At 53.0% G+C, this 20,976-nt stretch overlaps 1 long non-coding RNA gene across 1 annotated transcript in view; it reads right to left on the bottom strand.

The window, feature by feature from the left end:
* LOC132368141 (uncharacterized) overlaps positions 1-15,337 on the bottom strand; it is a 47,964-nt gene extending 32,627 nt beyond the window's left edge. Inside the window, exon 1 of the long non-coding RNA XR_009503923.1 lies at positions 14,475-15,337. This is a non-coding gene — a long non-coding RNA (uncharacterized LOC132368141). The remainder of the gene's footprint in view (positions 1-14,474) is intronic.
* Between the last annotated feature and the right edge of the window lie 5,639 nt (positions 15,338-20,976).

The following is a 20,976-nucleotide window of genomic DNA, read 5'->3' on the forward strand; positions in this document are numbered from 1 at the left end:
AGGGACTTCCCGTGCTCAGCAGGACAGACGCACGGCCCTTTGTGTTCACAGATGGTGCTGTTGGTGCCTTTCTGGGAGAGCGTGCTCCTAAACGTTTCCACCGCGGTGACAACAGATTTGTCCTTATCCATGCGTCCCTTCCTAACCCTCGAGACATGGCAGCCCCTGGGGAGACGGCGGAATATGCTGCCCCCCCAGCACATGCCACTTTGGTGTGTTGATTATTTTGAGCTGCAGGCAGGCACCTGAAAAACAGCGACGCAGCTAGAGGCTTTCCCTGAACCTCCTTATCTGGTGCCAGACACTGGTCCTCCCCTGAAGGACCTCAGTTGTCATAAATCCCCTCCCCGGGAGTTTCATCAGTCCAGGGGGTCGGACTTGTCACAGGGGAGGTGACTAGAAGTTGACACCGCACCGGGAGAACTCTGTCACAAACCATCACCCCTCCCATCCCATTGTAAGGGCCCTTTCATCTTTCCCAAAAATCATCTACTCTCCCCCAGAGTCCTGCCCCCTCCCTTTCCCTCTTAACCTGGTGCTTGAGCCCGACTCCTAAGCCACTGGGGCAGTCACTCCTGCTCCCCGGGCACCCGCCAAGTACGCACGAGGTAAACAGGTCACCACACTTCTGTCCGTGGTGCTCGCCAGCCTGGCTTTTCTTCCAGGAGTCTCGGCAAAGAACTCAGAGGGGCAGAGGGAAAATGATTTTTCCTCTCCTGCAGCTGAAGTTAGGCTACTTATGCTCCGGAGGGTTTTTGGAGGCAAGTACCAGAAACCACTGGACCCTCCCAGGCACCGGGGCGCGTGGGACCAGGATGCAGTGTCCCCGGGAGCTTGAGGCAGGGACGCAGCCAGGCTGCAGGAGGGGCCGCAGCTGAGAAGCGGAGCGCATCTGCCTTCCGGAGGGTCCCCTCGGGCCATCTCCTCGGCCTCCTCGTGCTCTCCTGCTTCCTCCCCTAAGTCCAGAGCCCAGCTCCCCACAAGGCAGAGGACGGGGAAGCACAGCCAGCCGGCTCCTCTGTGGCTGTTCCCGCCACACGCGTGACCCACCGGCTGTCTCTCCCTCCTGCCGGGACACAGACCCTAAGTGGCCCTGCTCTGAACCCAGGGTCCACCCCCTGCTCAGCCATCAAGGCCGGCAGGCGAGTCACGTGACAGTCTCCACCCACATGGAGCGGGCACTTCTCAGAGAAGGTGGGATGGACTGAGGGCTGGAACGCTGAGTTTTGGTAAAGACACCCCCCAGAATGTCTGCAGGGTGGCCACCAAATTCCGGCAGCACAGATAAACAGATGATAAATAATTTATTAATACTACATAACGAGACAGTTCTGTTTCCAGACTGGGCGGCCACCTTGTACCACGGGGTGGCCGACGACCCGGGCACAGAAGGAAGCAGCAGGACCAGACTCCACAGTGTGTTATTAGCCCGGATGTCAGGCCCGTGCTCCGGGGCTAACCAGCCACGGATGCCCACGTGGATCACGTAAATAGGTTCATACATCATAGAAGAGATAATTGCCTCAGCAACCGAACAGCCTCCAGTCACAGAGAACTGTTTAGCAGGCTAATTAGCAGCCTTCGTTACTCCTCCCCAGGCCCCCGGGAATGATTCACGCTAAATCCTGAGTAATCCAAACCCTGGCTCTCAACTTTCCACTATGTGTCCCCAGCCCCGATGCGTATTCACCGTCCCCTCCCTTAGATGGTCAGCAGCAGTAGGATCATGCTCATGGTAAAAAAAAATGTGGTCTCTCTAGCACGGCGGCTTCAGTCAGCTGGACATCCTATGTGTCTGCTAAGGGCCCCCAAGGCATAGGAGAGAGAGACAGAGACAGAGAGACAGCCACATCACCCTCTGTAACCTGGCCTCCACACCCTGTTTGCTGTGTTCTATTAGGAGCAAGAAGCTAGAGCTGCCCCATAATTGAAGGCAAGGGTATTAGCCTTTACCTTCTGATAGGAAGAGAATCAAAGAGTTTGTGGATACATTTTAAAATCATTATAGAAGTTTCTGGTCTTTGCACAAGAAGTACCAGGAGAGGCATCCGGAGGCTTTGCAGTGGCTCAGCTGTGTTATCAAAATGCAGGCTCCTTCGGCCTTTCTTCTCAGCATCTTTGAGGACTGGGCTTCTCACGTTATGTTCACACAATGGCTGCTGCCTCGCCAGCAATCATATCTGTCTTCTAGGCAGGATGAAGGCAGAATGTCGTTTGTCTCCCACCCCCAACTCCCTGCCTGCCTGAGCAGGCATGTAAACGCTTTCTCATATACCATCTGGCCGACTTCCTCTTACATTTGATTGCCCAAAATTGTGTGGCATGGCTGTCAGAGGCTCAGCTGAGCTGGGAGAGAGCACTGAGCTGTCAGGGGTTAAAAAGCAGCCAAGGAAAGCAACCAGGAGCAACAGTGAAGCCTGTAATCACCCACTGCAATGCTGCAAGCACCCATCTCCCCCCTCCCTCCCACTGGGGAAGAGGCTGGGTCAGTGCAGACATGGGGGTCTCACTCTCCAGGGAGCCGGCGCAAAGGGACCGGACTGCGGGGGAGATGCTCCCTTTAGACCCTGCAGCCCGGCCGTGCACCAGTCTCGTGGGGGAGGGCTCACGCCCGAGGTCTCCCAGGGAAAGCCTTTCTAACGGCCATATGGGGCCTGAGAAACCGCAGACAGGTTTTTACCCTGGAGCCAGACCCCTCAGGCCCCACGTCGCTGCCAGAGAAGCTGGGAAGCTGAGAGATTCTTTTCTAACCTTTACAATGAAAGAAGGCAGGGGCCCGGGTGGCCGGGATGCTGGTGGAGAGGACAGATCAACATTGCCCGTCAAGCAGCATAAATTCCCAGAAAGGATGCGCGACTGCGTTTCAGATGTGTGGATGTGTGATGATTCAACTGTGAATTCTGAAATGTATTTTAATGTGTATATGTAATAGATATCAACTAGCAGAAAGAGAGAAAATATTTGAGGAGAGAAAAGTCAGGAAAAAAGTACGGGGAGGACGAAATGAGAGGAATGAGTGGGGACAAAACCAAGACGGCTCCCCTGAAGCCAGGAGGACGGGAGGGTAGGCCGGCGACCCCGTAGGACGGCAGGGGAGGCCGGGGACCCCGCAGGACGGCAGGGGAGGCCGGCGACCCCGCAGGACGGCAGGGGAGGCCGGGGACCCCGCAGGACGGGAGGGGAGGTCGGGGACCCTGCAGGATGGGAGGGTAGGCCGGCGACCCCGTAGGACGGCAGGGGAGGCCGAGGACCTGGGATTCAGTTTCTCAACCCCAAGGGAGGTCGCTGTTGGGTTTGTTTGACGGGTCCTTCTCTCATAGCATCGTGAATTTGGTCTCGCCTGTTTTTGGCCGTAGCAGTTCACTCCCTTGTCAGCATAGAAGACTGATCGTCCAGAATGAATCTCGCACTTTTCCAGACTCCTCTTCAGGCAGAAAGTTCTGAAAATGAACACACCCTGCTTCCTAGGTTTATTTACCACCCCCTCTGCTAGACTTCCAGCAGCTGTAGGATCATGCTCGTTTAAAAAAAAAATTTTTTTCCTGCTCAATTCATTTCTTTATTTTTATTTATTTATTTGTTTTTGGCTGCATTGGGTCTTCACTGCTGTGAGCGGGCTTTCTCTAGTTGTGGCGAGTGGGGGCTACTCTTGGTTGCGATGCATGGGCTTCTCACTGTGGTGGCTTCTCTTGTTGCAGAGCATGGGCTCTAGGCACACGGGCTTCAGCAGTTGTGGCGCACAGGCTCAGGAGCTGTGGCTCACGGGCTCTAGAGCGCAGGCTCAGTAGTTGTGGTGCACGGGCTCAGTCGCTCTGCAGCATGTGGGATCTTCCCAGACCAGGGCTCGAACCTGTGTCCCCTGCATTGGCAGGAGGATTCTTAACCACTGTGCCACCAGGGAAGCCCCCAGTTCATTTCTTTAACACTTAATTTTTTTTCTGTCAAAGTCAGAGATGAATTAGCAATGACTTGGCAGCCAATCAAAATTCATAGCAAGCTATTTTGTGACCCGTGGGTCAGAAACAAATTTCCTACAGACTTCAGGAGGGATCTCCCTTGGGTTTGTCTGGGTGGGAAATTCACATCCTGCTCCGGGTTCTCAGCCCTGAGCAGGGTGGTGGCCGCGTGCTCCTGAGGCAGCGTCTGTGCAGCTGGGAGTCTCTGAGTTGCCTTCTCGGCGATTTCCCAGCGACGCGGGGAGAAGGTCTGAGGCTGCAGCTGCCAGTGAGTGATTCTCAGCTGCAAGTCCCCGTCAGCTGCGGACCAAGAAGAGATGCAGGAGAGGGTGAGAGCAAGACTGCCCGTCTCCCCAGTTCTGAGGCTGGACCACTCTCCTCCCCAGGAGGAGAAAGGACACCACCGCCACGGGTTTCCCAGGCGTGACAAACACGCTGAAGCGCAATCAGCCTTCCTTTTCCCCGAGTCAGAACTGCATGGTTCGGGATCTGCCAGTGAATCCCGACGGATGGAAACGTCTATTTCCAAACACTTAGAATTTCCCATTCCGGCAGGATTAGCAAACTCTCAAATTGCTAGTAGTTGACCAATCTTTTCTGTCGATGGTCATTCCACTGAGAAGAAACAATCTTGGACCTTAAGTCGTTATAAGGATTGGACACATGCAACGTGTCCCTTCACGTCACTATGTTTACCGAAGAGCAAATGCTCTGCAACACGGAACATCTGTGAAGACAATACATCGTTTCTGACACTGTGCTGTCAAAGGGACAGAAGGAAAAGCTTCATACAAAAAGAAAAGCAAGTACGGCCAGCTAGTTAGCCAAGAGGGCAAAGGCAGGGAGACCTACATTAACTGGATCTTCACAGCTGCTGAAAGCCTGACAAGGGAACTATGCATTTTAACCAGCTACCAAGCAATGGGGCATTTGAGTGACACAGAAAACAGGAGAGGCTTTAATTTTCTCCTTGTCAGTTTTCAACCGAGAGGCTGCCACTGGAGCAAGCACGGCTACCACTCGGGCTGCAGAAGGACCCCGCCCTGCCGACGCCCCGGCTCAGCGTGACGCGGAGTGCAGGATGGCTGCGCCACTTCCCTCCATCACACCTCCACCCGCCTGCCCCTGTGAGGGGCTTTCTTTTTTGGGCGGCACCAGCTCCCTGGGCCCTGCCGTAGCCTCCGTCCTAGTAAAGGGAACATGGGTGAAGAGCGGCCACTGCGAGCGCGTCCTCCTGGGCCGCTGTCCAGCCCCATCAGGGGGATTCTTGGGTCACACGCCATTTTCCCAGTTACTGGTCTGGTGATAATTTAGTTCCATTTAACAAAAAGACCTTAAGCCTTAGGTTACTCCTGGGTGCTGAGGCTCTGGGTCATATACTGTGTTTCCAGATATGATTTCAAAAGTGCTGTCTGGGGAATTCCCTGGCGGTCCCGTGGTTAGGACTCGGCGCTCTCACTGTCGTGGCCCGGGTTCGATCCCTGGTTGGGGAACTAGGATCCCGAAAGCAGCACGGTGCAGCCAAAAAAAAAAAAAAAAAAGTGCTGTCCGGCCCTTGGCAACCTGGCAACAGTTACAGACGTCCCCAGAGAGCCGGCGGGCGTGTAGGAAACGTGATCCACATTAATTATTTACTGAGTGCCACTTACTCTCCTGTTCTCAAGGAACCTACATTCTATCAGGGAGAGATGGTAATGACGAGGTCACCAAACGAATAGTGAGCCGACCCGCTTGAAGTGCCTGCTCTGAAGAGTAGGGCACACGCTAATGATGAAGATCAGAGCGCCCTCAGATGGGTGGTTGGACGGGCCCCTCCCGGGAGGTGTGTCAGCTGAGCCCAGGAAGATGAAGAGCTGGTTCCAGGCCAGCTCTGAGGCCAGAAGAAGCTTCTAGAGAAATCCAGGGCTCGGAGCAGGAGCAGACCCCGGGGAGGAGAGCCCGGTGAGACACGGGGTGTATTCCCCCTGCAGCAGGAAGCCCCGGGAGGGTCCAGCCAGGTCACGAGGGTGCCCGGGCCACAGAGCGAGGGTGCGGCACATCCAGCAGGGGCCTTGCCCCTGGCCAGGCAGCCTCCCGCCAGGTCCCTCTGCACCAGGAGTGGCCGTCCCGTCAGCTCACACTGAAACTTTGAGCCTTACAGGAGCCGAACGCCTGGCGCGTGTCTGATGGGATGATTCTCAATCACGCGTTAGATCATTATATCCTTAGAACAGGGGGTCCCCCTGACCTGTCGTGAGAACTCCCGAAGAATTCACTCTGATCCACTGACTCTGAATGTGCCCCTTTGAAAACAACAACAGGCCTGGGACCAGGGCTTGAATCTGAGGCTAAGAAGAAGCATTCACGGATCAGAGGTCCTTAGTTCCCATCCTTGTTCACAGCTGTGTCCTTAGCACCCAGCACAGAGGCTGACACATAAGTATTGTTGAAAGAGTTCATATGTTAGCCTAGTAAAAGCTCAAGAAACACGATTAAACCTCGGTAGTACAGCATCCCAACCAGCTAAATTAAGTAGCCTTGGACACTAGCCCTGGGGTGTGAATACCATCTGCGGGGAACAGTGGGACGGATCCACAACTACTCCAGCCTCGGGGCGCCAGCATCAACCACTTACTGCTGCTGCAAGCCTCTGGGACTGCCTGACCACGCGGACGATTCCATCTCTGGCCTGACTCCTGCCCTCCAGGCCCTCACCCTCCAGAGACCGGGCAGGCAGTGTCTCCCTGACCCACGGGGCCCCTGTGGGCACCAGCCCCTCATCCTGTCTCCCAGCTGCCTTTCCCTCTGCCCTACTTCGGGCTCTGCACCAAAAACAGGGGAGCCTCTTGTGGGACCGACCAAGCCCTAAATCACTAGTTTTATTTCTTGGAGTAAACTTAAGGCTGAGAAAAGGTTCTGGAATGACTGCCCTGGGGAACTGAAAGTCCATCTGGAAACATGAATAATGTGAAATTTATCCCTCCGTGGAGCCCCGCAAGAACAACTACAATATCATCCTTTCTGAGAATTCCTGCCAATTTTTTATGGGGTCAGCAGAAAGTTACATCTGAAGTGAAGACTGCACAGATTTCTACAGGGGTAGGGAACTGCTGGGACGAGGGCTGTGGAAGCTACAGGTAACAGTGAAACTCCACAGACGGGATTTGTGAGCACTTGGCCCTTCACAGCAGGAAGCGGGACGAGTGCGCCATCCATCCAGATGTTGACCGAGCGGCTACTGTGCGCCAGGCGTCGTAGGCACTGAGCGGCTACTGTGTGCCACGCGTCGTAGGCACCGAGCGGCTACTGTGCGCCAGGCGTCGTAGGCACCGAGCGGCTACTGTGTGCCACGCGTCGTAGGCACCGAGCGGCTACTGTGCGCCAGGCGTCGTAGGCACCGAGCGGCTACTGTGCGCCACGCGTCGTAGGCACCGAGCGGCTACTGTGCGCCAGGCGTCGTAGGCACCGAGCGGCTACTGTGCGCCACGCGTCGTAGGCACCGAGCGGCTACTGTGTGCCACGCGTCGTAGGCACCGAGCGGCTACTGTGTGCCACGCATCGTAGGCACCGAGCGGGCAGCCACCGCCCTCGTGGAGCTGACCTCTTCCTGGTGTTGAAGACGGGTCATAACGGTCTCACTAAACATGATGTCCAAGGTCAACGTGTGACTTTCAGTCCTTACTGTGGCTCAGACAGTATGAAAGGAACGAGCTTGTTGCTCCATTATAGTTGAGAGTGAGACAGATGTGTAGTCATTGTTTGAAAACTCCCAGATTAATGAGATCTGGCATTTACGTGTTCTCTCGTATTTTTCTTCTCAAGCTGCAGAGCTCGACTGGGAGGTATTTGGCAAAAGGCCTCGCTTGCCTAAGCTGTCACCGGACAGCGCGTGGGGCTCTGGGCCAGCCCGGTTCCAACTCAACTGCGGCGGCTTGATGAGGCGATGAGCACAGAGTACCGAGTACCATAACATCGCAGAGTGGTTGTAACTCACCCCATCACGGCTAGAAATTATCTGCCTCCAAGGAAAAGTGTCAACAGCGGTCATCTTCTGGAGGGTTGGCAGTTCTTAAATTTTAGTTTCAGAAGAATCACTCAATGAGTCTCTAACCAAGAGGTCCCAGCTCCTCCCCTAGGAATTCAGCTTGAGAAGGTCTGGGGAAGGGTCCAGAGGTGCATTATACCACTGTGCGTGCTGATTCTATGGCAGGGGGCTCTGGTAACCCTGAGACGGAGGGTGCAGACCTCCAGGTCCTGTTCCCCAGATGTACAGCATCTTGGCAAGGATCTCCTCCTTGGAAGGGAAGACGGTTGGAACAGTCTCTTTTACGGATTAAGCTTATTCCTTCCTCTCATGCGTCCAGCAAATACTGTTTAGCAACTGCAGTGGACGTGGTACAGTCTCCCCACTGGAGGGAGGGTGTCAGGATGAGTGCGCACCAGCCGCTGCCCCTGGAGATGGAGGATCTTTTAGGGACGACAGTGGGCCCCACTGGACTGAGCCTGCCTGACTCTGCATCTTCTCGGTGCTCCCCAAACACCCAAGTTTTCTTTCCTCATCTCCTTCAAGTATTTACTGAACGGACTTCTTTCACTGAAACCTTACTAGATCATTCCGCACTAAAACCAGCATGTCAAAGCCTGAACCTCTCTCTTCCCCAGAGTCCTCCCCGGCTCTGCAAAGAGCAACTCCCTTCTTCCAGCTGCAAAAACAGAATCTGTTCACCTCTCCTGCACCCGCTATCCGTCCATGGCAAGTCCTGATGGTCCCGCTCTGAGACGTGCCCAGAACCCACTGCTTCTCCCCAGCTTTCCTCCAAGCCAATGTTGCCATGTCCCCGAGTTACTTGCCTCCCGTCCCCCTCCCCTTCCCCCCGCTAACCATCCTAAAGAACGAATCACCCTCTGTGTGCCTCTCCCCTGGGAAGCCTGCCCTGACTCCCCACGCCTGGGTCTGGTGTCCCTGTTCTTCCTTGCCGTGGTACTTCCTGCACAGCCTGGCTTGCTGACTGCCTGTTTATTCTTTTGTTTTCTCCGCTAGGTTGCAAGGTCTGTATGCGTAGGTGTTGTTTCACATAACCTGGTTCCTAGTAGACGCCCCGTGAGGGTTGGTTCGTTTAATGAAGGAGGGAAAGGAAGACTGAGGCAGAGGAAATAATCGAAGAAGACTCAGAGGATCAGAGAGGGCAAGCAGTGCTGTGTGCCTGGGCAGAGGCTTCGTGGGATGTCGCGTGGGACACAGAGAGACATGTACGTGCGGACAGAGAAGATGAGGAAAACATGGGAGGTTCTGGGTAGAAAACTGGTCTTTGGTCAGCTGTGGGGACCACTGGATGATTTTGAGCAGAACGGCACAGAAGATAATCTGGTACTGAAACTGGACTGAAAGGGGAAAGCAAAAAGACAGAATCAGCCAAACCACATGAGGAGAAATACCCCAATTCGGACAGCAGCAAGGGGATTGGGGAGGAGTAGACAGAAGTGAGAAACACTTGGAGGAAAGATACTGGATGCTGAGGACAAAGGAGACAGACAAGGCACTTGAGGCCGGATCGCGTGGCTGGAAGAACAGCGGTGCCTTTCATGGAAACATGGAGAGATTGCAAAGATGGCATAATTAGGCGCAAAGAGCACGAGTCTGTCTCCAAGCCTTTCAGGTCCGAAACATTCTCAGGACAGGCTGGTAAGAATGTACGGAACTGGAGATTCAGGGCTGAACTCTAGGAGAGATGTCTCTCTCTCTGTAAAGCCTGAATACTCCAGCCTCTGTCCCAGGAGGAGAATGAACACTTAGCTTTCCGGGAGTTTGGCTCATGTGGACATCAAAATGTTTTTGAACATTGTTTAAAGGGTTGTTTAATTTTGTGAAAATATTTAGTATCCTTTCTTATTCAGTAGGGCAAAACTCAGCAGTTTGGGTGCAGTTTTTCACATTTGGAACCTTTGGAGCCAGAGGGTTCTTGCATTTGGTGGGGATGGGCGTTAGCCCTGTGAACATACGGCAAACTGGTGGAGAAAATGTACACAGTGTAAGTCGGAGAAAATTTGCCCAGGTGCTGAGACAGTCTTTAGGACAACCCTTCTGCTTACGGCACGTGGCTGGGGCAGTACTGCTCTGCACAAGCATACAAGGTCTCCAGTATCTGGAGACTCAGAGGAGCTTCTGTGCATGGCCAGCAACCAACTAGGATTGAACTTATCGACGCTTCCCATCTACCAAAAACAGATATGCAGGGGATTTAATGCTCAATTCAACTTTAAAAATGTCTGATACAGATGGGACAAAATGCTAGTATTTGTTAAATCTGGACGGTGGATACTTGGATCCCTATTATGTTATTTTCTGCACTCTTCTGTATGCTTGACACACAGTAGTTCATCCTATTTTTTAAAAAACACTTCAAAAAACAGATATGCGAAACAGAGCCAAAAACTGAGATTCTGAGAATCAGGCAAGTCTGGGAAGATGACCTACAGAAGCAACAGAGTGACCCCACTTTGCAAAGTGCTTGTCCCCTCCAAGAACAAAAGGCCATGGTGGTGACCACAACGTTCGAGGTCATGGGACAGAGAGGGAGGTAGCGATTCTCTCTGCTGGCTGTGGGTCCCACGGGTCTGTAACAGTCCTTGTGAGGTCACCGCCAGCCTGGGAAGTTGCAGACCCACCATGACACACTCCCAATTTGACAATTACGTGGAAGCCAGCACAGTGACAGAGGAACTTCCTCGTCAGCCAGGCCACACGGTGTCCCTGAGCTCGGCTCGGTTCCCAGGACAGGGCCACCATGTCACTTGCTGTCATGGTGCCCTTCCCAGCAAACACACCCAAGGTGTGAGTCTTGGGGATCGTTATCTCCTCCGGGGCTGTGTGACCAGGGAGACGCCCCCGTGACAGTTCCTCCAAGCTCCCCAAAGCGTTCCAGCCTTCTGCTTCCTTCCTTTGGACAAGCCGAGAGCCTCCTCCGCAGTGTCACAAAAGCCTGTCTACGACTGAGGCTTTGGAAAATCCAGCATTTCCCAAAGCTGACAGACGCCTCCTGGGCCCCCGGCTTCGTGCATTCAGGCCCGTGTTGGAAACCCAGCATCATAACCACCAGCCACGTGGTGGGCCCAGTGCAGGGACAGCGAGGCTCCAGCGCATCAGCTCTTAAGACCAAATACAGCGGCAACACCGCCGAAAGAACCGGATCCTGGGGACCCCCCGTGGGCTTTAGACTTCTGCAAGGGGGAGGGGAAAGAGCGGACATGTCCTTCCAGCCAGACCCCGAGCGGAAATCCTCCCAATAAAGTATCTTTCAACAAACCAAAAGCAGAGCTCCCTCTGGCTCTCAAACCCTTGAAAGCAGTCAGCATCCAGCCCACAGCTCCCACCCTCGGGAACCACGCCCAGAAAGGTCCCCTGGGCCCCGCACCTGCTCCCCTGGGGCTGTGCCATCTGAGGGGCCCCAGCTGCCCCTCTTTACCAACAGCCGGGCGTGTGTGCTGGTGACTTCCCTGCACCAAGCTGCCAGGACTTTCTGGAACAAGTAAGACTGAACATTCAGCTCTGGGAGCGCCCCCGAAACCAGACCTCCTAAAATCTGCTTGTTTCCATCAGAGTGCTGGAGCCCCAGACCCTCCTGTGGGAGAAGACCAGGTCAGAGATTCTAAAGGTCATACTGAGAGCATCCCTCCTTCCCAGCATCCTGGGACCCCGGAGTCGCAGTGCCTCCTGGCGGCTGGGCTCTGTTTCCAGTCGAGGGACTGGGAACATCACCGCCACAGGCCCATTCCCCCCCGCACCTGTGAGCCCCGTGGCCCTGTGTTTTCCTTCAAGGACAACTGTAAGGAGCCCAGGTCCTCTTCTCTGCGGCCAGGCTTTGTCCAGCAGGCACAGTGCTGGAGCCTCAGCCCGTCGCCACGGAGGCCTGCTGGGCGCAAAGCAGGTCCACACGCCCACACGACAGTCAGTCGAGGCACACCAGTCGTCCTCTCCACGGTGGTGTTGCCTCTTGTTTGGGGGCACGTGTAGGGAAACAGCCCGAGGCAGAGAGGAGATGGGGCGTCTCCCGCAGCCCCGAGGAAGTGCACGAGCTGGGTCCTAGCTGTCAACTGAGGCATCTGGTATCGTGGGCTTTCCGGCTCAAAAATACCGAATATCCTCATGTGCATCTATCTCTTACACTGGATGAGGTTTATGATGCCACAGACACAGCTGCTGGTTAAACTAAGGCCACAGATCGGGGAACAATGCCAACTAGGCAGACCACGATCATCCAATGCTCCTCTTGTCCCCATAATATACATTTTGGCAAATACATTTGAGGGACAAAAAGAGGATGCTTGTCCTGGGCCTGTATCCAGAAAAGACGAAAACTACAATTTGAAAAGATACATGCACCCCTATGTTCATAGCAGCACTATTTACAATAGCCAAGACACGGAAGCAACCTAAATGTCCACTGACAGATGAACGGATAAAGAAGAAGTGTTATAAAAGACAACCCTCAGAATGGGAGAAAATATTTCCAAATGAAGCGACCAACAAGGGATTAATCTCCAAAATATACAAACAGCTCATGCAGCTATACATCAAAAAAAAAAAACAAACCACCCAATCCAAAAATGGACAGAAGACCTAAACAGACATTTCTCCAAAGAAGACATACAGATGGCCAAAAAAGCACATGAAAAGATGCTCAACATCTCTAATTATTAGAGAAATGCAAATCGAAACCACAATGACGTATCACCTCACACTGCTCAGAATGGCCATCATCAAAAAATCTATAAATAATAAATGCTGGAGAGGGTGTGGAGAGAAGGGAACCCTCCTATACTGTTGGCGGGAGTGTAAGTTGATACAGCGACTAAGGAGAACAGTGTGGAGGTTCCTTAAAAAACTAAAAATAGAGCTACCATATGATCCAGCAATCTCACTCCTGGGCATATATCCAGAGAAAACCATGGTTCAAAAACATACATGCACCCAGAGGAAGGAATGGTTAAAGAAGATGTGGTTTCATATATATATATATATATATATATATATATATATATATATATATATATACACATACATACATATATATACACACACATACATACATACATACACACACACACATATACACACACTGGAATATTATGCAGCCATAAAAAAGAACGAAATAATGCCATTTGTAGCAACATGGATGGACCTAAAGATTATCATATAAGTGAAATAACTCAGACAAATATCATATGATAACACTCATATGTGGAATCTACTTTAAAAATGATACAAATGAACTTATTTACATAACAGAGACAGACCCACAGATTTCAAAAACAAAATTATGGTTACCAAAGGGGAAACGTGGGACAGGGGGAGGGATAGATTAGGAGTTTGGGATTAACGTATACATACTACTATATATAAAATAGATAACCAACAAGGACCTACTGTATAGCACAGGGAACTCTACTAAACATTCTGTAATAACCTATATGGGAAAAGAATCTGAAAAAGAATGAATATACGTATATGTATAACTGAATCACTTTGCTGTACACCTGAAACACAACATTGTAAATCAACTATACTTCAATTTAAAAAAAGGTGGAAAAAAAAGAGGCTGCCGTAACAAAATTAATATTAAACAAGATAATAGAAAGAAAAGCAACCACAGGTGGAACACCCAAAGGGCAGGCATCATTTACAGACATGTCTTGTCTTCAAAGGCCCCGCGTTGGCATCTGTGCTTCAGACCCCATACAGCACGGTGTAATTACTGGTTAAACCTTTGAGTGTCACAGGACTTGAAAACGGCATGATTTGTTTTGCATCAAACAGAAACCAGAGCCTTTCTAACTTGAACCAACACTCCTTCCCTCGAGTTCTACCCTCGGCCAACACCAGCTAACGTGGGCTAGGTGCGTGGGGTCCACACCTGAAGGTTACCCACATTTTCTTGAGTTTCCTCCACATTCGGCTCATCTGGATACAAACCGCTCCCCACCCCTACCGAGCTCCCGGCTCTAAGTTATACAACTCAGGTCGCTTTGGCAGCAATTCAGAGGAAAGAGAGAAGAGGGACGGGGAAGAAAAAAGATAATGACCCAGGGCTTCCCTGGTGGTGCAGTGGTTGAGAATCTGCCTGCCAATGCAGGGGACACGGGTTCGAGCCCTGGTCTGGGAAGATCCCACATGCCGCGGAGCAACAAGGCCTGTGAGCCACAACTACTGAGCCTGCGCATCTGGAGCCTGTGCTCTGCACCAAGAGAGGCTGCGATAGTGAGAGGCCTGCGCACCGCGATGAAGAGTGGCCCCCGCTCGCTGCAACTAGAGAAAGCCCTCGCACAGAAACGAAGACCCAACACAGCCATAAATAAATAAAAACAAACAAACAAACAAAAAACAGAAAGACTGAATTGCTAAAAAAAAAAGATAATGACCCAAGCATCACTCCTCAAATCCTGATGCGTTGAATAGAAGGGCGTTTCGGAAACAGCCCTGGTCACAGCGGGCGGGCCCGGCAGTAACAGGACGAGCATCACTTCATAAACACACACACTCACTGTCCGTCCCGACGTTCTGTCATCACTCCGGCCTTGATGACTGGCCCCAGGACGGTGTGGCTTCTTCCTTCTGAGTCGGAGGCAGGAGGGCAGCCCACACACTGTCCTGTGTCCTTCCTGTGATGCCCCTCCGCGGCTCCTAAGGTGGCCGTGAAGCTGGTGTCTCTGCTCCACAAGAAGCCGTTGTTGATCCAGGGTCTCCAGGGCGTCCGTCCGTCCCGGGGAGCAGCCGTGAAGCACGTGGGCGGTCCGGGCAGAGTAACTCCCGCCCGAGCAGGAAGAGCTAGCTCCTCAGCTGCATGCTGCCCTGGTGGCTCCCAGCCCACGCACTGCCCCTCCTCCTGCGCCCTGGGTGGCAGGGACCGCGGTCCAGGTGTGCCACAGCGCGCTCCCCCCATCTCAGTCCACAGACGACCCTCACCCTGACGCTCGGCCACCCACTCACGGCAGGAACAGCACAGAAGAGAAACAGTGACAACAAAAAGCACATCACTTGAATATCCAGAAAGCTAAGGAGGCAGAGACACTGCTTACCTTCCTAAAACTCATCACGATGGGGCTGTGTCTGCCCGGGGCGCTGGACTCTGCTGGTGGGCACTGGTGGGGGCGGTCTGAGAGCCTGCAGAGCCCCCCCAAGTTGCCACTCGTGCTGCATGCATCCCCCACGCCTCACCCCTCCTTCGAAATGACTCTGTCAGCAAGTCCCGGAACTGGCCGTTGAGGCGGGTGGTCTTCCGGACAGCCGTCTCGGGTAGGACCTGACGCCCGGCACCCTTCACCCTTCAGATGCCGCTGCTCCGAAGCCTCAGAATCCCTCAGCCTCACAGCTCCTTCCAAGGTTCTAGGAAGGCCCCTGGCTGTGCGTGTATCTGTTAGGAATAAAATGTACAAACGTAGGAGAGTTTAACTCAAGGGCCTCCCGTGTCAGGTGGCGCCGAGGTGGCCGTGAGCCCTCTGGGGCTGCAGCCACGGGCGCCGAGTTAGGGGCGCATCCACCTGGGTCACAGACGCATCTGTGGACAGTTAGTCACTGCCAGTCGCCCGATGCAGGAACGGTCTCCAGGAAAACCACCACCCATTGTGCCAACTTGCCCGGCCTCACGATGAGGAGGAGCAGGGCCCGGCTCTGCGTGCAGTGTAGACGTGCACTGCAGCTTCTGGCACCAAGTGCTCGGATCGCAATCCTACAGCTCTGTCAGAACACTGGGAGCCGGAAGCCAGTCTGCAGGCGATTCCTCGAGTCCACAGCTTATCTTTAAAGGGAACGTGAGGGCTTCCCTGGTGGCGTAGTGGTTGAGAGTCTGCCTGCCAGTGCAGAGGACACGGGTTCGAGCCCTGGTCCAGGAAGATCCCACATGCCGCGGAGCAACTGGGCCCGTGAGCCACAACTACTGAGCCTGCGCGTCTGGAGCCTGTGCTCCGCAACAAGAGAAGCCGCGATAGTGAGAGGCCCGCGCACCGCGATGAGGAGTGGCCCCCGCTTGCCGCAACTGGAGAAAGCCCTCGCACAGAAACGAAAACCCAACACAGCCATAAATAAATAAAATAAATAAAGAATTTTTTAAAATAAATAAATAAAAAATAAAGGGAACGTGATAGGGACTTCCCTGGCGGTCCAGTGGTTAAGATGTCACCTTCCGATGCAGGGGGTGAGGGTTCGATCCCTGGTCGGGGAGCTAAGATCCCACATGCCGCGTGGCCAAAAAAACCAAAACATAAAACGGAAGCAATACTGTAACAAATTCAATAAAGACTTTAAAAATGGCCCGCATCAAAAAAATCTTTTAAAATAAGAAAAAGTAAAGGGAATGTGATAAACATGATCCCAGACTTAACACCACCCCAGAATTTTAAATGGTTTTAACCAAGAACAACACGTTCAAACTATCCATAAATCCACTTCAACCAACCAGGCCAGAGGAAAGACTAAATGATATTCAATCTTTTATTTAAAAACATGACCAAAGAATATACAGGCAAAGGAGTTAGGGAGGAAAAGTTTTGTAGAAGTATAGCAGCCAGTTAGTTAATTCAAATACTGTATTATGTTTCTGGATTTTGTGATTTTGTATCATTTGTTAGCTTTTTAAAAATACATAATTCTCGGTGATTTCTTCACTCATTATGTCATAACTAATTTTGTAACCTAATTTTACATTCTTGTTCTTTTTAATTGTCAGGAGAAGAAAGGATTTATCACCTGCAGCAAGTAAGGAGAACACTGGGGATCTCTCCCCAGACAGTGTCTCCGTGTTCTTCTCCTTAAAGAGGCCCCCTGGATCGTGTCAACTCCAGGCTCCACCTCTGCCCCCCACGTCCCGTGGAGAAGTGCAGGGGAAATGCTGGAATCGTCTAAATGTTTACCGAATTCAACGCCGCTCCCTCTTCCTCGTGAAAGTCATCCCCTCTGCTTTTTCTCCTCTCTCCCTCCTCCCGAGAAGGCAGCCCCAGCTGTGTCCCCGGAGCTGCGTCTTCCAGGCCACCGCCTGCCCCTGGCGTCAGCACACCCCGCCAAACGCCCGTCAGCTCTGCTGAGATGCCACCAGCGCTGACAAGGTCCAGGCAACAGGGAGTGGCGGGCTTGGCGGAGCGGGAGAAGGTGGCCTCCAGAGGTGGGGGACCACTGGGGACAGCTGCACACGGAGGGCCTGGGGTCGGAACAGCCCCCCAGCGATCCCTGCTGTGAGGCCGGCACCGACACCCCACACGCCACTTACCGGAAGTACATCCGAGACAACGCCTAATGGGCCCAGGCAGACTCGAAGCACAGAAACCTAGCTTCCCTCTAAAACGTAAAGCCTTTCCGATGAGAAGCGACAGGACAGTCGTGACCACTGTGCCAGCTTACAAACCGACCGGTCGTTACGGACGACCGCAGGGGTGCAGGTGGGCTGAGCCTCCACCGGACCTGCGGGGCGGCAGTGTCATCTCCCTGTTGCCTCTGTGGGAAGGTTTGGAAACGGAGAAACACTCGCCGACTAGGTGAGGTACTCTGAGCGGTCACGAGGGACCCGCTGCTCCTTTACCCGGGCTCCACCAGGACGGGGGCGAGTCACACTCAACGTCACCCTGCCTTTTACTCACACGTTTTCATCTCCACTTATGTGGCGTGGAGGCATAGGGGTTCTCGAAGATTAAAATAACATTTTAAAATTTTAAGCTGAGGTTCTTTACCTCGGGGAGTTACTGGCTGTCCACCTGTGGGTCCGATGGCGCTGATGTGCTCAGGACACGGCTCGGACACAGCCGTCAGGGGAGGTGCGGAGCGGAGTCATAATTTACGACGTGAAGCTGAAGACACTGGACAAAGCTAGCCGTGCGCATGCGTGCGTGTGCGCGTGCGTGCGTGTGTGTGCGTAAGAAGGGCGGGGCGGGGCGGGGCGGGGCGGGGCGGGGCGGGGCAGAGCAGAGAGACAGAGAGGTGGTGCTTTGGTCTGGAGTTTCAAAAGCGGCTCGGCTTTAAGATGATGCTAAGACCTTGGAGGAGGAGAGCGTAGAGTAGGTGTTACCTTCTAAAGGATGCAGGTCTCGGTACGAGGTCATTTCCCCATCAAGAAACAAAGCAATGAAAGTATTTCGTACACAGGACGGGGGGGGGGGGGGGTGGGGGGTGGGGGGTGGGGGGGGGTGGGCGGCGGAGCCTGGACAGGCAGGTGGGGGGAGAGCCGTACAGGAGGCGTGGGCGGGGGGGGGGGGGCGCATCCCCGGCGCTCAGAGTCTGCGGGCTGGGGGCAGAGAAGGCGGGGTGAGGGCGGAGGGCCTGGGGCCTGTGTCTCCACCGCCCTGGCCGCCTGCCCTACAGGGACGCGGGGAGGGCAGGCCTGGACTGATGGAGGGTGGCGGCCGACCACCCACCTGAGCCCCCTCAGCTCTCTCTCCGAGTGGGGAAGTCACAGCCCCTCGGGACGGGGAGAAAGGCAGCGGGGGAGGAAGGGTTGCTGAGAGCAGCCCGGCCGGGGTGGAGGTGGTCAGCGGTGAAGGCACGGGACCAAGGCCGACACCGAGAGCAAGGTGACAAGACGTCTCCGACGGGGTGGGCTGGGGGCAGGAGCACAGAAAGCACACGCCTCACCCCCGGGTCAGCGGTGGAGAGGACGAGGGAGACCAGACCCGAACGAGTTCAAATCCTGAACTGACCGAGGAATTGCCCAGAAGAGGCTTTTAGGCCAGAAGCGGGTCTGTTACCCTCAAGGGCCAAGTTTGGGTTTTCACCACCTCGCCATCAAACTCGGTGCAGTTCCAGAGGAATAAAGGCCCGTTTTGCACATCAGCGGTGTCACCATACATTTGAAACCCACTGTACACGCTGGAAATCCCTGCCCCGGCCCCATGTCCCCCAAAGAGTCCAATCACAAAGGCCGCCTCGTGTGCTGAGGATTCGCCTACACTTTGGGGTGGGATTAGCAGGACCTGGACCAGACATACTCTGAACTTCCAGAAATCTGCTGCTATCAGAGCGCTCCTTGGCGCTTCCTGACCCTAATTCGGGGAAGGATTCGGGAGCGAGAAACACGTGGTCTCTCACACAGGTCACAGGCCACGAACACTGCTAGCCTTGCCATCCTCATCATCACAGTTCCCACCATGCTGGCCTAATCTAAGGTAATAAATACAGTAAGTCCCCTACATACGAACCTTCAAGTTGCGAACTTTCAAAGATGCAAATAGGCATCTGGTTCCAGCAAGGAACCAGACCCTGTGCCATCAACGTCAGGCATGAGTGACATTGCAGCTCGCCCTCCGTCTCCTATTGCTGACGATCCTTCAGCTCTACCACCTCCCACTCCAGTCAGTAACTCTTCTGGCCTGTTCCCTCGATGCCAGCTCCCGTATGCCAGCTGTTGTACTGGACTACTGTACTTTTCAAGGGACTGTACTATAAGATTAAAAAGGGTTTCTCTATTTTTTGTGTTTGTTTTTTATGTATTATTTGTGTGAAAAGTATTATAAACCTATGATAGTACAGTACTATATAGCCGATTGTGTTAGTTGGGTACCTAGGCTAACTTTGCTGGACTTATGAACAAATTGGACTTACGAACGTGCTCTCAGAATGGAACTTGTTCGTATGTAGGGGACTTACTGTGTAAGTGGTATGGGGTCTGCTTTTTCTTTGTTTCTCCCCCCTTTCACCTGCTGTTATCTTGGAAGCAGAAAATGACCATGTAAGCATGAGCTACCCTGTCCTCCCAACGTGGCACCCACTGTGCTCAGGGCCCCTCGGGACCCCCTCCCCGTCCACCCGGAGCAACCAGCTTGAGCACCACAATTCCCTTCGCTCGTCCCGAGTGGTTTCTCTCCTGGAATGTGGGTGAGAGGCCCGGACTGTGCTTCTCCAAGTGCCCTGAGGCGGAACGTCTTCGTTTGCTTTCTTTGGACTCTCTTCACTCACCCCCCTCCCCTCGCGCGGCTCCAGGCTGGCGTGACTGTCGCGATTCATGCGGAACTGAAATGAAAGCATTACCAACCCTGCAGGTACAACGAGGCTATCTCCAATCTCCACTGTAAGTTGGGTGCAGCTCAAGTATTCAGCAGAGACTAAATCAAATCTCTTAAAATGCTCATGCATACATTAGAGCTACTTATATTACCTTCGTAATGCCGGATATTTCCATAGAAAATAGAATCTTAAAATGGAAAGTTCTAAGCAAAAATAAGCAAGTGGGACTACCTCAAACTAAAAGCTTCTGCACAGCGAAGGAAACCAACAAAATGAAAAGGAAATCTATTGAATGGAAGTAAATATTTGCAAACCATATATCTGGTAAGGGGTTACTCTCCAAAAGAGCTCATACAACTCAATAGCAAAAACAAACAATCCAGTTAGAACATGGGCAGAAGACCTGAATAGACATTTTTCCAAAGCATACATACATACAGATGGCCAACAGGCACATGAAAAGATGTTCCACATCAGTAATCATCAGGGAAATGCACATCTAAACCACAGTGAGATATCACCTCACACCTGTCAGAATGGCCATCATCAAAAAGAATACAAATATCAAATGCTGAAGAGGGTATGGAGAAAAGGGAACCTTCCTGCACTGTTGGTGGGAATGTAAACTGATACAGCCACTATGGAGAACAGTATGGAGGTTCCTTAAAAAACTAAAAATAGAACTACCATCTGACCCAGAAATTCCACTCCTGGGTACTTGTCCGAAAAAAATGAAAACACTAATTATAAAAGATACATGCGGGCTTCCCTGGTGGCGCAGTGGTTGAGAATCTGCCTGCCAATGCAGGGGACACGGGTTCGAGCCCTGGTCTGGGAAGATCCCACATGCCACGGAGCAACTAGGCCCGTGAGCCACAACTACTGAGCCTGTGCGTCTGGAGCCTGTGCTCCGCAACAAGAGAGGCCGCGACGGTGAGAGGCCCGCGCACCGCGATGAAGAGTGGCCCCCACTTGCCGCAACTAGAGAAAGCCCTCGCACAGAAACGAAGACCCAACACAGCCAAAAATAAATAAATAAATAAATAAATTTATTAAAAAAAA

Source organism: Balaenoptera ricei, chromosome 6 (genome assembly GCF_028023285.1).
Source record: "Balaenoptera ricei isolate mBalRic1 chromosome 6, mBalRic1.hap2, whole genome shotgun sequence".
Taxonomy (NCBI): Eukaryota; Metazoa; Chordata; class Mammalia; order Artiodactyla; family Balaenopteridae; genus Balaenoptera; species Balaenoptera ricei.